Below are 15,503 nucleotides of genomic sequence, written 5' to 3' on the forward strand. Positions count from 1 at the left end.
TAAACTATGTTGGACCCACCCACATTTTTGTTGCTTCCGACGCCCATGATGGAAGTAATAAATCAAAATTACCTGTAACTGAGCCTGTATCCCAAAGAATGATGTAGACAGGTGCAGTTTTGGTGTTTTAGAGAGCTGATTCAGATGTGTGGATCACAGTGATTAATGCTGTACAGTTTCACAAAAATAAGACTGCAAGATGAGAAATGGCCCCATGCAAATTGCATTCAGCACAATTTTTGGAGTCTCACTAGATTTCCATGCTCACTTAAGTCAATCAGATGCTAACAGAATGCATGCAGTGGGCGAAATTCATTAAAGTGTTTTAGTAAACAAACTATATTCAATTATAACTTTAAATGTACTTGTAAAGTATGTATTATCATATATGTGTGTATGGAAGATGATGTAAATATCCATCTTTGCTGCCCCCCCGACCCCATGTAGAGAATAACTATTTGATTACAAGTACAAAATAGGAACCAGACTCTTCTTTATCTGCTCTTTTCTGTTCACCCGCTCATTGAAAACCAATGAATTCTTGCGCTCACACTCACACCCCCACACACAGATGCCATTCTACCATACCTCCTCCCCTATCCTGTCTTTGCTGTGAAGATACCAGAGGCTTGTTCTCTGAGGAGTGCTTAAAATCCTGAGAGATGGAAGGAGGACTGAGCGTGCATTGAGCGCTCAGCTCATTCGATCTTTGGGTTATAATGGCTTTCACAAACATCAGAAATCCTCTCATCTCTAATCATCAAGCTCTATTCAAATCCCTGCCAGACTGTGGAATGAACGCCTCTTCGTAAAATGTGGCTTTCATTGTCTCCCTCTCATTCACTTATTACATTTCATGCCTCTCACACACATCATCTACCCCCAAATAATCAATAAAACGGAGCTCTCGCTCTCTCTTCACACCACGCTCCATGTAAAGAATTCTTCTTGTCTGTGGGCTTCATCCATCCATTAGTGTTCAATGATAGCTAATTCAGTGGATGTTTTTGGCAATAAATATATAATTCAGAAATATTATAGAAAATAATTCAGATCAGACCTGTTTAGTTTGTTGTAATGATAAGGGGGGGGGGGGGGGGTGAAATGCTATTTCATGCATACTGAGTTTTTTTATACACTGTTAAAGAGGTGGATTCCCATGCTAAACATGGACAAAGTTTCAAAAAATAAGTTGTACGTTTGAAGGAGTATTTTTGTTCCCAAAATACTCCTTCCGGTTTGTCACAAGTTTAGGAAAGTTTTTTTCGAGTATGGCTCTGTGTGACGTTAGATGGAGCGGAATTTCCTTATATGGGTCCTAAGGCACTTCTGCCGGAAGAGCGCGCGCTCCCGTACAGCGAGGCTGAGCAGCACAGACATTTCACTGATCAGAGCGAGAGCGTCGCGAAAAGTCACAAAAGAAGTGTGTTTTTGGTTGCCAGGGCAAGACAACCCTGCACAGATTACCAAAAAAAAAAACAGCATTAAGGGACCAGTAGATGGAGTTTATTTTTACAGAGCATCAACGGAGTTGTGCAAGTGTTTGTGTTTGTTCCCTGCATTTCGAAGATGCTTGTTCACAAGGCCCAGTTTGACGACGGATTTGCGTATTGTTTATTTCTTAAGGATGATGCAATCCCAAGGAAAAAGGGTCACTATCGTGTGTTGGAACCGCAGGTGTGGAGTAAAACTGCTTCAAATATCTCTGCCTCCTTGTTAGTGCGTCCCCTCCCATGCCAGAGACCCAGGTTCGAGCCCCGCTCGGAGCGAGTCGTTGCTGCTTTCGTTCAGTTTCAGCCTCTGGATCATAAATAAACGGCTGAATCTGACTGTAAGCCATGGTTTGTTTTGTATGATGGTTTTTCCATCACGGTAATGTCACAGCTTCCACACGCTCTCAACGCAAAAGCGCGCTTGTGATTCTTTAGCTCCGCCCACACGTCACGCCTCCAGCCGGTCGTGTTTTTCCGGGAAAAATCGGTACAGACTATCTTTCTCTTATGAATATAATAAAACTAAAGACTTTTTGGATTTATGAAGGATGCAGTACTACTCTATATGTACTCAAGATTAACAGGATATTGAGTGAAAACGAGCATCCCCCCCCCCTTTAAGTTTACAAAATTGAACTTTACTTGCCCAAAAACAAACAAGTACACAAATAAACAGGCAAATGAAAATGTAATTAAAATAATTACTACTTATTATGCTAGACCCTTATAAGTGGGTGCCACAAAGGTCTTGCATTTTTGTGATGTTTATTTATTTATTTATAATATTTTCCCTGTAATGAATCAGCCATTATGTCTGACATTTTAAAAGCTCTTTTTTATTGACTATAAAATAAATCTATTCAGGCCAAAGCTGTTCAGTTTATACCATCAACAATAGATATACTACTGTTAACTTAAAATAAAAACAAGTCTATAATTAGATCATTCAACTAAAGAAGCTAATGAAAATATAAAAATTAAAATAATCTCAGTAATGCTCAGATACACCCATTCCATGTAATGAGCCAGATTGGAATTACATCAGCCAGTTTAAAAGTTATCAAGGCATTTGTGATGCGTCAAATGTTTCCTCATATCTCTGGAAATGTGCATTTTTGTTTTGCAATCCAATCTAGACGCGAGTAGTTTATAATGTTATGTACCTTTTGAAATTAATGTCAAGCATTCTGTGCACCTGCATTTGCCTACTCTAGAAACAAAGGTGTTGATGAGTGCATTGTGATGTTGAGGGCAGGTGGGAGGACAGTTCCACCAACTGCTGATGACGTCACAGGAAAAAAAGGCTTTTGTGAGGTAACAACTTCATCTCACGTTGAGGTCTTTGGCTTTGTATCTGAGAATGATCTGCAAAATGTTTTCCCACCATTTACCTTTAATACAGCTTTCAACCTTCTTAGAACCTTCAGACTTCTCACTATTCTCTCCAAAACTGCTCACAGTTGTTTTGATCATTTTCAAGTGCAGTGATTGAGCTGGGGAAGGCAGATGTGGAAGTTCACAGGTTCATGTTTTTTATTTATTTATTTGGCTTTTTACCAATGTTGTCTGTGTATTGCCAAAAACTTGTAACAGCCTTTCTATTAGATGAGATCCTCTCTATTCAACTTATCCTTCACTAGTCTTTATCATAATTTAGAGAAAACCAACTCTAGTGGACAGATTGCTTATGCGTTTTTATGTGAAGTTTATTAGGCATCAGCTGTATAATTCTCTATATGTATTATGATCTCTAGTTATATGTACAGAAAATATATGGATGCTTAGTCTGTGTACATGTCTGATCTTCCCTTTGATGTCACTAAAATTGTGTTTTTTACACCCCTTGCTCTTGAGCCTGTGCCACAGACTGGCACAAAAATCATGATGATCAGGCATTATAGATTTCCTTCCTTATTTCCTTCTAAGTAGGTTATAATAACTTTTGTCCAACTATACACTGTAGAACACAGCTTAGATAATCTACTCACTGTATTCCTAAAAAAAATATTAATGTATTTATTTATTTATTTTTTGTTAGTTTGATTTAATTGTATATTATTTAAGGGGAAAAAAATATTGATTTCTAGATTTTATTTGATTCTCACTTTCAATTTTTAAATCCCAAGAATTCGTTAGTCTAGCCTGTCAGATTAATAGAAACATCGTAGCATGCCATCTATCCAATATATTGCAATAAACTTTGTTATTTATGACTTTATATGAAAAAACTATCAGATTGCAGAATTTGTCCATTTTACTACAATATTCAAATATTAAATGCTGTTTTGGCGCTGTTTAATGTGGAGTAACAGACAGTAGCGCCTCAGTTATAAGAGGCAGCTTGAACTAATCATCTCCTCCTCTTTAATACCTGTTAATCGTGAAATAACTATGAATGAACATCCAAAGATATATTAAAAGAAGTGTCATGTAATCGATCAATCGGTTTTTCAAAAGCACAAAATCTACAATAGTTTGTAAACAATGTGTCACGTAACGTCACATTTACCAAAGAAAAACATATTTGGTGACGATGAACTCAACGCTGTAAGTGTTTGCACACAAATCAACAAATTTCAAACATATTATTGACTCTCAGGTATATTTATTAGTTGAGAGAAAAATGTTTTTTCGTCCTGTACCCAATAAATATCCAAAATAAATGATATTGAATCAAATTGAAATCAGAATTTAATCAAAATCTAAATTAAATTTTGTTAAATTAATATCTTGTTAAATTTGTGTCAAAACCCAGCCCTATTATTTATTAATTTAATCAATTGATTTAGGCTATTATTTTTCTGTTTTCATTTTAAGAAAACCTCTTATATTATAGAAAGCAAAATCATATTTTCTTCTTGTTAGCAAGTTGTTTTAGCAAGAAAAATTGGGTAAAATAATAAGGTTAATGAGGTTTGACCCAAAGATTAACAGGCTGTGAGGACAAAAATTAATGTTATAGCATATTTGCATTGTAGAGAATTGTGTTCTCATAACTTTTGCACAGGGTCCTTTCATATTCTGGCATGGCCGTGGCACAAAGCAGAGTCCATCTAGAAACTGTTTACTGACACTTGTGGAAGAGCATGTTTGGCCTGCACAAAGGCCTGATTTTACAGAAGAGCTGATCCTGTGAGTCAGACCCCATCATCACCATCATGTGAGCATGATCTCCCTCACCCCACTTATGTCTGAATAGTCCATGCGTCCATGTTCCAACATCCTTTGGAAAAGAAGCTGTTATAACTGTAAATATTTGATTCTATTTGGTCAGGTTTATGCTTAAAACAAGAAGAAAATTACATCAGTATGAATCAGGTTTTTAGAGGTGGACACACATTTGACATTGGGTTACAGTATGTCTACGTGTCTATGCATTTGGCAGACACTTTTATCCAGAGTGTCTTACATTGTTTCCAGGGTATTTATTTTATCAGTTAATGCAAAGCCATGACCTTGTTAGCATCTTACTGTTTAAGCTACAGGATTGCTCTTCATCATAAACATGACTTTTATTTTTGTTTGTTTGTTTTATCTGTGTAGCAGATCCTGTATGAAATGTTCCTCATACTGTACTCGATAGCATGCATCTCTGCTTTGATATTAAATTTGGATAGTAATTTGGTCTGCAAAAATAACCAAACCTGGAACCAGCAGTCTCAGTCAGTAAAATGTTTACATATTCTGCATTGTAGCAGCTGGCTTTTTACATCGAGTTCACCTTTGTGTCTAGGTCACAATGTAGTCTACAGTTCGCTAAGTTAGCCACAGAACAACTAGCATTCATGTTCAAAAAGTACTGACACATAAATCATTTCATCACCTTTTATATTTAAAATTAACAAACAACAAATAAAATGTTTAAACAAAGCTTTGAAAAAGTTTTATAAAAGGGTAAACCTCACATTTCAGCCTTTAAATAAAGTAAAGGGTTAAGTCAAAATGATAGTAGATTAATAAATTATTATATGTGTTTTGTCTGCTCCATAAATAATTCTAGAGACCTCATCTGAATCGTTTGTGTAGAATCCACATGAGCTTGTTTTTCATCAACCGGTCAAAATTTATGAGTAAATGTAAATGTAGCTCTCCGTAAATCCACTATCTGACACTAGGTGGCGCTTATGGAACAGCAGAATTAGAGCTATTTCCGTAACCTCCGTGGACGAAGCATCATTGTGATTAAAAACATTTCTTTATTAGGTATTCCATAGTGAAGATGAAAACAAAATGACATAAAATCTTTTCTGAAGACAAAACCTTCAGAAATACATTAATATAATGAATTCATTCAATTATCTGTATAATTCCCTTTAAAAACCTCCCAGCTTTTCGACCAGATTTTCATACAAAGCAAAACTACTACGCATGCTCTGCACACGTGAGACTGTTACTTAAAACTTTGCTTTATTCTGGACAGTATTGATTTATTATTAACATAATTAACATCTCATCAAATGTAAAACGTTACATCGTTCTTGTCAAATTGAAACATATGATAGTCTTGTTGCCAGTATGCTTAGAACTACTGTATTTAGTATGATGGGAAATGGGATGTTTATTGAATGCTTAGCTCTTTTAATACTTTTATATAAGTTTAATACAGGTTTCAGCAAAACACAGGCAAAACCTAATATGTTAAATAGCTACCAGCTGTACAATTCAGTCCATGATTATTCTGCGACTGAAAATTCAACCTAGAATTCATGAGTAATGCTATCCCATGCTTTGCGTGACTTCCTTGTCGCTTTACAAGGAAAAGATTTTCAGTAAATCACTTTTCACTTAAAAGGAAGAATAGGTGGAAGCTATGTGTAACTGATAGCTAAGCTGTGCGGCAAACTTTCAACGTTTTTAATATTTTATCTGTGCTGTATCTTTAGTTTATAAAACCTCCACCTCACTTCAATCTATAAATCGGCATCAGCTTCAGGGAAAATGACCTTTAAAGCAAAGCCCTGAAACTGAAGCTGAGAAAAGGAAGATTTATTTCCTGTCCCCAGAGTTCCTTTCCTCTAGCATAATAATAAACACATTAGGTCCATCTCACTACTCATCCTGTCTCAAAAGATCCGGCTGTACCTGTGTCAGATGTGTGTCAGCATTTTAAGCAAATGAGACTAATTCCCATGCTAATCTTTATTTTGAATCCTACTGAGTGATGTTATCGAGTGGTTTTGTGCAAATGGAGTTAATGGGATCGTGATAGCACCACGATTTTCCGTAATGGGTCAATGGGTTTGGATAGATGTCACCGTGATTTTGTTTGTGATGCAATCTAATGTAATGGTGTGTAAGACGATGCAGGAGCTGATACAGAGAAGTTAATTCCTATGAGGGTTTTTTATTTTTTTGGCCCATTGCTAATGCTGTCTGCTGTGACATTTCATTATTTATTGCTGGCATTTGTCTTGATGCAAACAACCTGAGTTCTGCAGTGACAACTAGATGCATTCTAATCTCACTGACACCTAAAATAGCCTCTGTGAATCTTAGCACGACAAGAGAGTATAGGGGGAAGTGGGGTAAGTTGACCCACACCCTGTATCTTGGCAACTTTAATGTGACCTTACAGTAAAAATGTGTGACATTGCTATTAATTAATTCAATGTAGAGAGTTGGGTAAATTGAGCCATCCATATTATTTGTAGTTTATTTGATAAAGAGAGTGTACAAGTGCACCAAATCCTTCTCTAAATTAGAACCAGATGCTTTTATTACATTACAATCATATATATTTTTCCACCTGTAGTTCCTAATGGCCTGTTACACATTGCAAAAAAAGCTACCATGCCAACAATATTTTGACTAAAGTGTTTAGTAGTTTCAGTGACATTCTAATTCAGTTTTTATTTAATTTTACTCCGCAAACCTGTCTGATTTTGGGAAGGTTACACCTTTGCTGTTCATCATATTTATTCAGAAATGCAAACAATTAAATATTGAAATGTAAACATTATATAGTACATTTTGTGATGTTCAAGTTATCTTTGGGTTTGAACCTGTTTCATTTTACACCCAGATGGTGCATCTTACCAGAGATGGGGACTCGAGTTTGAGACTCGGACTCGAGTGCGACTTAAGTCGCACAAACAGTGACTTCAGACTCGACTTGAGACTCGTCCTCGAAAGACTTCAGACTCGACTCGGACTCGAGCTCCGGGACTCGTGAACAATGTTAATTTTTAGTAAACGTCAGATGAGCTCGCTGTTAGAGTTGTGACGTTCGCGAACGAACCGATTCTTTTGAACGGCTCATAAACATGAACGATGGGAGCCGAGTCATGGCTGGAGGGGAGCCGTTCTTTCTGTCGTTCTTTTTTCCTATGCGTGTTTCAGAGCGCGTGTTTCACACAGATGCACACAAATGAGCTCCTCCGCGAGACAGAACAGTTATAGGGGGAGGGGCGCACCCAGCGCAGGCCAACCCTTTATAGCGTGATGATATTAGTTATTAGTTGTGCACGCATCCTTCACGTGAGTACTCCAGTGGAAAAAAACCTGAGTGCCTGTCATTGGGTAGGAGCGGAGCCATGACGTTTTGCACAGATATTCATTGCAGCCCACTTTGTTATTGTTCATTGACTTGAAGGGGCTGATGTCCTATTTGCAAAGTTTACAGTAGTAATAGTATGTAGACATTTCCATTTTATTTATTCTAATTTTATCTACTTTAAATATTTTTGGTTCTCTATCAAAATGTTCTTGTGTGATAACAATGTTCTTGTGTGGAAGTGTTTGTAGTAAAAGCTGTTTTGCACAGAAATTCATTGCAGCCGGCTTTGTTTTTGATGTTTATTTGTGAGTAGGTATTGTATGAAAACATAAGTCAGCGTAGCTTTGTTCCTTCTTAAGCCAGACAAGAGGTGTGCAGCTATACAGCCAGGACAGACAGAAGGCCATTACTGAATCCATAAATGCAAAATACAGATATTAACTTAAAAGTAAAGCATTCTTGGTGTTTTTGTCATGTTGCAATAGCCTGTTTACACTGATTATATACCAAAATCAAAGTTGATATTGTATGCTAATAGATAGAGTTGTCATAATAACATATTACATACTTTGAATTCCTTATATATACCTATGCAGTGTTCTAAGCAGCTTGGATGGGTCGCTGTACGTGATGCAACATTTATTATAACCAGAGACTTAATATAATAAAGAGACTTGAGACTTGACTTGGACTCTAGCTCAGAGACTTGAGACTTGACTTGGACTCTAGCTAAGAGACTTGAGACTTGACTTGGACTCTAGCTCAGAGACTTGAGACTTGACTTGGACTCTAGCTCAGAGACTTGAGACTTGACTTGGACTCTAGCTCAGAGACTTGAGACTTGACTTGGACTCTAGCTCAGAGACTTGAGACTTGACTTGGACTCTAGCTCAGAGACTTGTGAGCATCTCTGCATCTTACCCACTGACTCTCTTCAACTTACCCCTAAACTGGGGCAAATTGAAGTGAAGTGAAGTGACATTCAGCCAAGTATGGTGACCCATACTCAGAATTTGTGCTCTGCATTTAACCCATCCGAAATGCACACACACAGAGCAGTGAACACACACACACACTCTGTGAACACACACCCGGAGCAGTGGGCAGCCATTTATGCTGCGGCGCCCGGGGAGCAGTTGGGGGTTCAATGCCTTGCTCAAGGGCACCTAAGTCGTGGTATTGAAGGTGGAGAGAGAGCTGTTCATGCACTACCCCCACCCACAATTCCGTCCGGCCCGAGACTAGAACTCACAACCCTTCGATTGGGAGTCCAACCCTCTAACCATTAGGCCACGACTTCCCAATGAGCCATGGGAACATAAGAAGCTATGGTTTCACATCCTTTTGTCATAAACACATTCTGATCATTTAAAATAAGAAACATCCTGAAATTACTTTCCCTTGTCTTGAGGTCCACATAAGTAAAAAATGGCTAATCTTGCCCGAGTCTCTCCTACCTGTATTGTTTGCACTTCAATTAGTGTGGTCTATCCAGGAGCACTGTTATCAAAATCGCTTGACATCAACAGATAAATGTGGACAGTATGCAGTCAGAATGGCCACAGATGAAAATTTCTTTGAGTCTGATGGGTCCCACTCTCACTATCTCTCTTTCACACACATTCACAAACACACTTTCTGAGTATAATGACTGGTTTTCATGCAAAGAATGGGCAGCCGGCTGTCTGAGTGCGATACTTGTAATGAAAGCTTCTTGCAGGACCACATGCCCTTGGTAATATTCCTTCCATTGTAACCACCACACAACCTATGCAAATGAGAGAAGTTGTAACACCTAAATTACTGCTATTTCGAAAAAATTAAAATGCTCCATTTTGGCTCACTTGATATAGTGCGCCTGATTACACAACCCGATCTCACGGCAGTCCACACAAATTTTACAAGGTGGCTAATTCGTACTACCACACTCGTACAAATTCATACGAATCGTATGTATTTTACGAGTTGCACAACTTGTATGAATTTGTAAGAATGACCTACAACTAACCCCGCCCCTAAACCTAACCGGCACTGGGGATTAGACAAATCATATAAAATCGTACGAGTGAGGTCACACAAATTTGTACCAATTAGCACGATTTATACAAATTGGTCATGAGAATGCGTTGGATTATATCACAATAATTTATACAAATATTGCAAATGGGATTGATCTGTGAAAGCAAATAAAATGAATAATTTCCTGGAATGGAGGAAGCAGGATGGATTGTCAGTCAATATTTATGAATTGTTAGCCAATATTAAAAGCATTTATGCTAGAAACTATTTAATGTGCTTGATTCTAAATTCTGTTCACGAAGTCTATCAGGGTTGAGCCAAATTAAGAATTTAAAAACTGGTTTGTTTTTCAGTTTGGCATCTTTTTTAGTACCTTAACTTACCTTAAAGTTCAATTTAATTCAATTACATTTTTTAATCAAATTCAGGAATGCAGTCAAACCAAAACTGGATGGTGCGCAACTGTCTATACACATTTTATTATCATCAAAGTGGTTGTACTGCTGTACCATTATTTGGTTTTTGAAATTTTTTTATTTATTTATTTTTTAGTCGGTAGTTGGGCTACTCAAGAAGAAGGTTCCAAGAATAGTGCTCCCTATAAAACCCTCATTTTGGTAAATGTATTTTCATTGAGGAAGCCCAGCATTTAATAGTTATTGCAAGTTATAATATACCAGCTAGCCTCAGGATTTTTTTTTGTATTTTTTGCTTTTATGTATTTGAGCAGCCAATCCAAAATGTCATGATCGCATTTTAAGGCATTCTAATTAAAAACTCCATACCTAATCAGATCTTTTAATTTGCAAAGCAATATAGAATTACTGCCTGACAAGCTTTCAAATACACTAGGGGGTAAATGTACGCCCTTGTAGGACTTAATCGTCTAGTGGGCTCAGCAGTTTCATATGCATATCAATCCAGCAGGGGGACAATTAAGGTCGTGGATAATTCATTTTCAGCGGTACACTCCAATGCACAATAATGTCCGAATAAAAGAATGCTTGATTTCTTACGGGATAAAGCAAAGAGTTGCAGATATACTGCACACATTTCTGTGATTTCTGCATTGTCCTTTCATTTCCTAAGGCAGCTCTGCATCTTTGTTTTATAGTGCTTCTTTGTGACTTAGACTCCGAAGTGCTCTGCCTGCAAATTAAGCAAGAGGGACCACTGAGAATCATATTTATTGTGGCCCCAGGGAAATTGAGAACTCTAATAAAGATGTCACGTATATTGTGATTCCCATTATTATCATCTGTGCCTCTGTATCATCTTACTCAAAGCTATCTCGGCATTTCTTCTGCTTCTTCTTGTATGAGCAGCTTCATAACTTAACACTCTACAAAAAAAGTGTGTTTCTGGAGTTAGTAAACTTTCTTTTTATCATGGAAAGGCTGAAGTAAAAGATAAAAAGAAGCTGATAGGCTGTTTTTCAGCTTTCAACACAGCAAACAATAATTAATTTGCCTATATTTAACTTAGCCCTTGTTCAGTTTAGTTCCTTACAAACTTTAGAATTTATTAGTAGGATCTAATCTAAGTATCCAGAGAATGCAAAATATCCAGATGCACGGAATAATGATTTTCTGCTCAAACCAGATTTAATGACAGAATTAAGGACTGAATTGAAACTGGAATGGAACTGTTGGACTGATGTGTTTTGATTAGTCTTAGTGCAGTGCAAGATCCTGTTCAATACAAAGCATTTCATTTTGATTTTAATTAGCATATTTAAGTTATTAACTCTCTTATTTATGTCAGTTAGAAAGCATCTATTCTAAGACTTTGGGACAGATTAAGACTTGATTAATTCACATAATAAACACTGTTTAATATGAATGAAGGTTTGATTCTGCCATTAAATATTTCATCCTCCTGTATCCCACAAAGGTGAAAAATTTATGAATGTCTCAAAGTTGACATTCTTTTGAACTTTTTTTTTTTTACATTTATTTGTAACTTTTTTTTAATATCATTTACTTTTTCCTTGTTTTTACATTTACATTTACTTTTTATTTTGACTTTTCGCTGTGAGTTTACATTTTTAAAATTACTAGTTCTTGTGCAGCAGCAATCGTTAAGTTGTTTATGTTATTATATACATTATTTATGATTCAATGAAAATGTCCATTCATTTTAGAATAAGCTAGGAAAAAACATTGCAAATGTTACTTTTAAATTAAACTTTGTTCACCTTTGAACAGTTTTAACTGCTGTTTGTAATAACGTCCATTGCTGAACCTGTGCAACAGAACTGTCTCTTCAGTTAGCACTAATTAATGTGATCATTCATGCCATAATGAAATGCTTTTGTGCCTATCCTTTTTGCCTATTTTTTATATACATTCATATTGACAATTATTACCATTATATATACTTATTCCCATGAAGTCTCAATAAAAAGATCCATGAACTCACTGAGCAATTAATTGTGAGAATTTATGAGCTACATCTAATTAAGAAGCAGTAGCAGCGCATTACGCTCACATCTGATGAATGAATTGGTCTGCTGTGCCAAGTGATGTGAGGCCCTGTCACTGCATGGGAGAATATTGTGAACTTCATTAAAGAAGCAGAAGTTAACAGTGCAAAAGTTGTCTGAAAAATGATTAGGTTATGCATGCAAATATTCAGCCTGCTATAGGCCTACGCCAGTGGTGCATCATGGGAAATTTCGCCTGTTGTGTGATATACACCATATCTCCACTATTTTAGAAAAATATTCCTTAAAGAAATTGTTGTATTCTTACATTGCTAGTTCAAATCATGTCATTATTTACACTTCTTCATGTAATTCCAAGCTTTTTCCAAGATTAACTTTCTTTTTTTTTTCTATGGAGAATAAAAATATAAATATAAGTTGCACTTAATTTAATCGGTTACCTTTAGCTTTGCCTTCCTGTTTTGTTCCATTTATATGATTTGTAGCAGCTATGCATTGGTCAAGGACTGGTGACTATAATGCCTCTGTTAAGTAGGTTGTGTCAAGAGATTCTTTAGACAATGAAAAACAGCGTACAGTACATGGTCTAATTGCAAATCATTTTGACTGTCAGCAGCTCTAACTGAGACTGCAGTATGCAGTGCATGAAATTAAAACTCTCAAACTGTAGAGGTCCAAAAATATAAAAAGCTGCAGGCTAAAGCATAGATTTTTGTTACTGAAAAGAGGAGATTATGAGTGTATCAAAAAACATCCAGTTATTTTAATATCTGGGTGCCCTCCTTGGTGATTTAGTATCAGAATATTTTTTATTCTCATACTAAATGGCGATTAATTTTAATTTTTTTATATATATATATATTTTTTTTGCTTGTTTTGTTTTGTTTTGATAGAGAGTTCATTGTGCTATGTATTAAAAAAAAAAAAAAAAAAAAAACTTTTAACTGTACATAAACATACCCGAAGGTGTCAGTGGTAAACAGAACTTTTTTTGGTAATACAAAATATGGACAATAATATAAAGCAAAATTAAGAGGAAATTAAATAGTGCATTCTTTCCATTCTCATGAACAACTTCATTGATTCAACCAGTATGACTTTTCAAGGGCCAGGAAGAAACATCCTTATTGTTGCCTGTGCATCTGAACAGTGACCTTGAGATGGACAAAACAAGTCAATAAGAGCTCACTCTTGCTTCTGTCTCACAGCACAGATGTTTCACTTTTCCCTCCGGTAGAAACAAATAATACAAGCTTTGAACTTTGATTTCTCCTCTCCATAAGTAGCTTTCCACTGGCTATGAAATTTACAGAAACAAACACTGTGGGACATGTCACTGTAACTGAGCAATTGCGGGAGGCTCTTCATGAATATAGAAAACTGCCTCACGAAGATGGTTTAATGTCTTTTAGGCTCATATCTCATATCAAAAATCAATACGACAAGTTCTTTGACAAGTACATTGAATCAGAAGAAATGTGTAGAATGAGAATTTGCTGTTATCGACAACTTGATTTATGTGAAATATTTAAAATAATTAAATTAATTAATTAGCTGGCATTATTGTAAAAGGGTTTTTGTAGGCCTAGCCACCTGAATATTGGAACAACATTTGTATTGTAATTTTTTTACAGTTGAGACTTGGTTGTAATCTCAGTGAAAATGTTTACTGTGAAATTAACAATAACTTACTTACTGGTGAGAATTATCCAGCAGTTGCCTTTTTTTTTTGTGCCACAGTAAAATTGCTGTAAAACTAAATACAGTACTTTTAAGCATACTGTAAAAACATAGAGCAGCATTATACTGTTGTTATTTATGTTTTAATTTTGTTATACAATGGGTATTGAAAAGAACCCCCCCCCCCCAATATTTTCCCAAAATGCATTAAAAATCTACAGTAACATTGTAAACATTAGGAAATTGCTGAGAATGCAGTAATATTAACACTGTGAACATAACATAATTAACATCAACATACTATGAAGATTAAACAGTAGGGAACTGTTGAGAATACAGTAATATTACTGTGAAAACTAATAATTTACAGTGTGATATTTACTTCACTAATCTAAAGTGTTATGCAAATAACATTAATGTAATCACAAATTAGACTGATATAACTGATTAAACCATATCTATATAACAAATCACTTTTTGTTACATCCTCACCCACGCAAACCGCACACGCATTCAAGAACACAAGTCAAAGTAACTGGTGCTTAATAATCTAGCCCTCAAGCACAGATAAAAAGGTAGAGAAAAAAAATAATAAAGCTTATTATAATGAAAACAACTTTTTGACATTAGTTCTGCATGGCTAGAAATGATCACACTGATAAAAAGCAGGAGAAAATTCGCAACTTTGTTTTAATTAAAGAGTTTCATACTGGTATGAATTATTGTCCAAAAGCTTAATAGGTGATTTTAAGTAAAGCAAGCTTTTAAATAACGATTTGAATTTTTCACAGCTTGTTGGGAATTCTGTGGCATGAAAACTGAAAAACAATTTAAATTCACATGAGTGGAAAAATATGAGGGGGACTTTAATTGATGATGCCACTTGAAGTTCCATTTAGTGTTTTTAGCATACACTTCTTGCATCTGCATGCACAGCGTTAAATTGAATATGTTCTACAGTTGTTTGAGTATTTTCAGTACAGTAAAAAACTGTGTATCACAACTGTGATGATGTGAGTTTTGTAAAGGATCTTCATTTACGTTCACATGCCCTCTTTTTCAAGGTATGCATGCATTAAATTATATCTATATCTATATATCTATCAATCTATATACATGTATAACTTTTTATGATTCGTTTGTTAAAGGAATGTTAATGAAAAGGTTTGTTAATGAAAACTGATTTATATTCCATGAAATATTCAAATACGAGCATATAAATAGTACAGATGCATATTATCAGCAGATGTACAAGGGGACACAGTGGTAAGTGTAAACAAAGGCAGGTTTATTTGAACACATGCAGATAGGAGAAAACGAGGCAAAGAGTCCAGGTGAGAATTCAGGGAGTAGCAAGAGTTAGCAAGGC

Source organism: Carassius gibelio, chromosome A16, assembly GCF_023724105.1.
Source record: "Carassius gibelio isolate Cgi1373 ecotype wild population from Czech Republic chromosome A16, carGib1.2-hapl.c, whole genome shotgun sequence".
NCBI classification, from domain to species: domain Eukaryota; kingdom Metazoa; phylum Chordata; class Actinopteri; order Cypriniformes; family Cyprinidae; genus Carassius; species Carassius gibelio.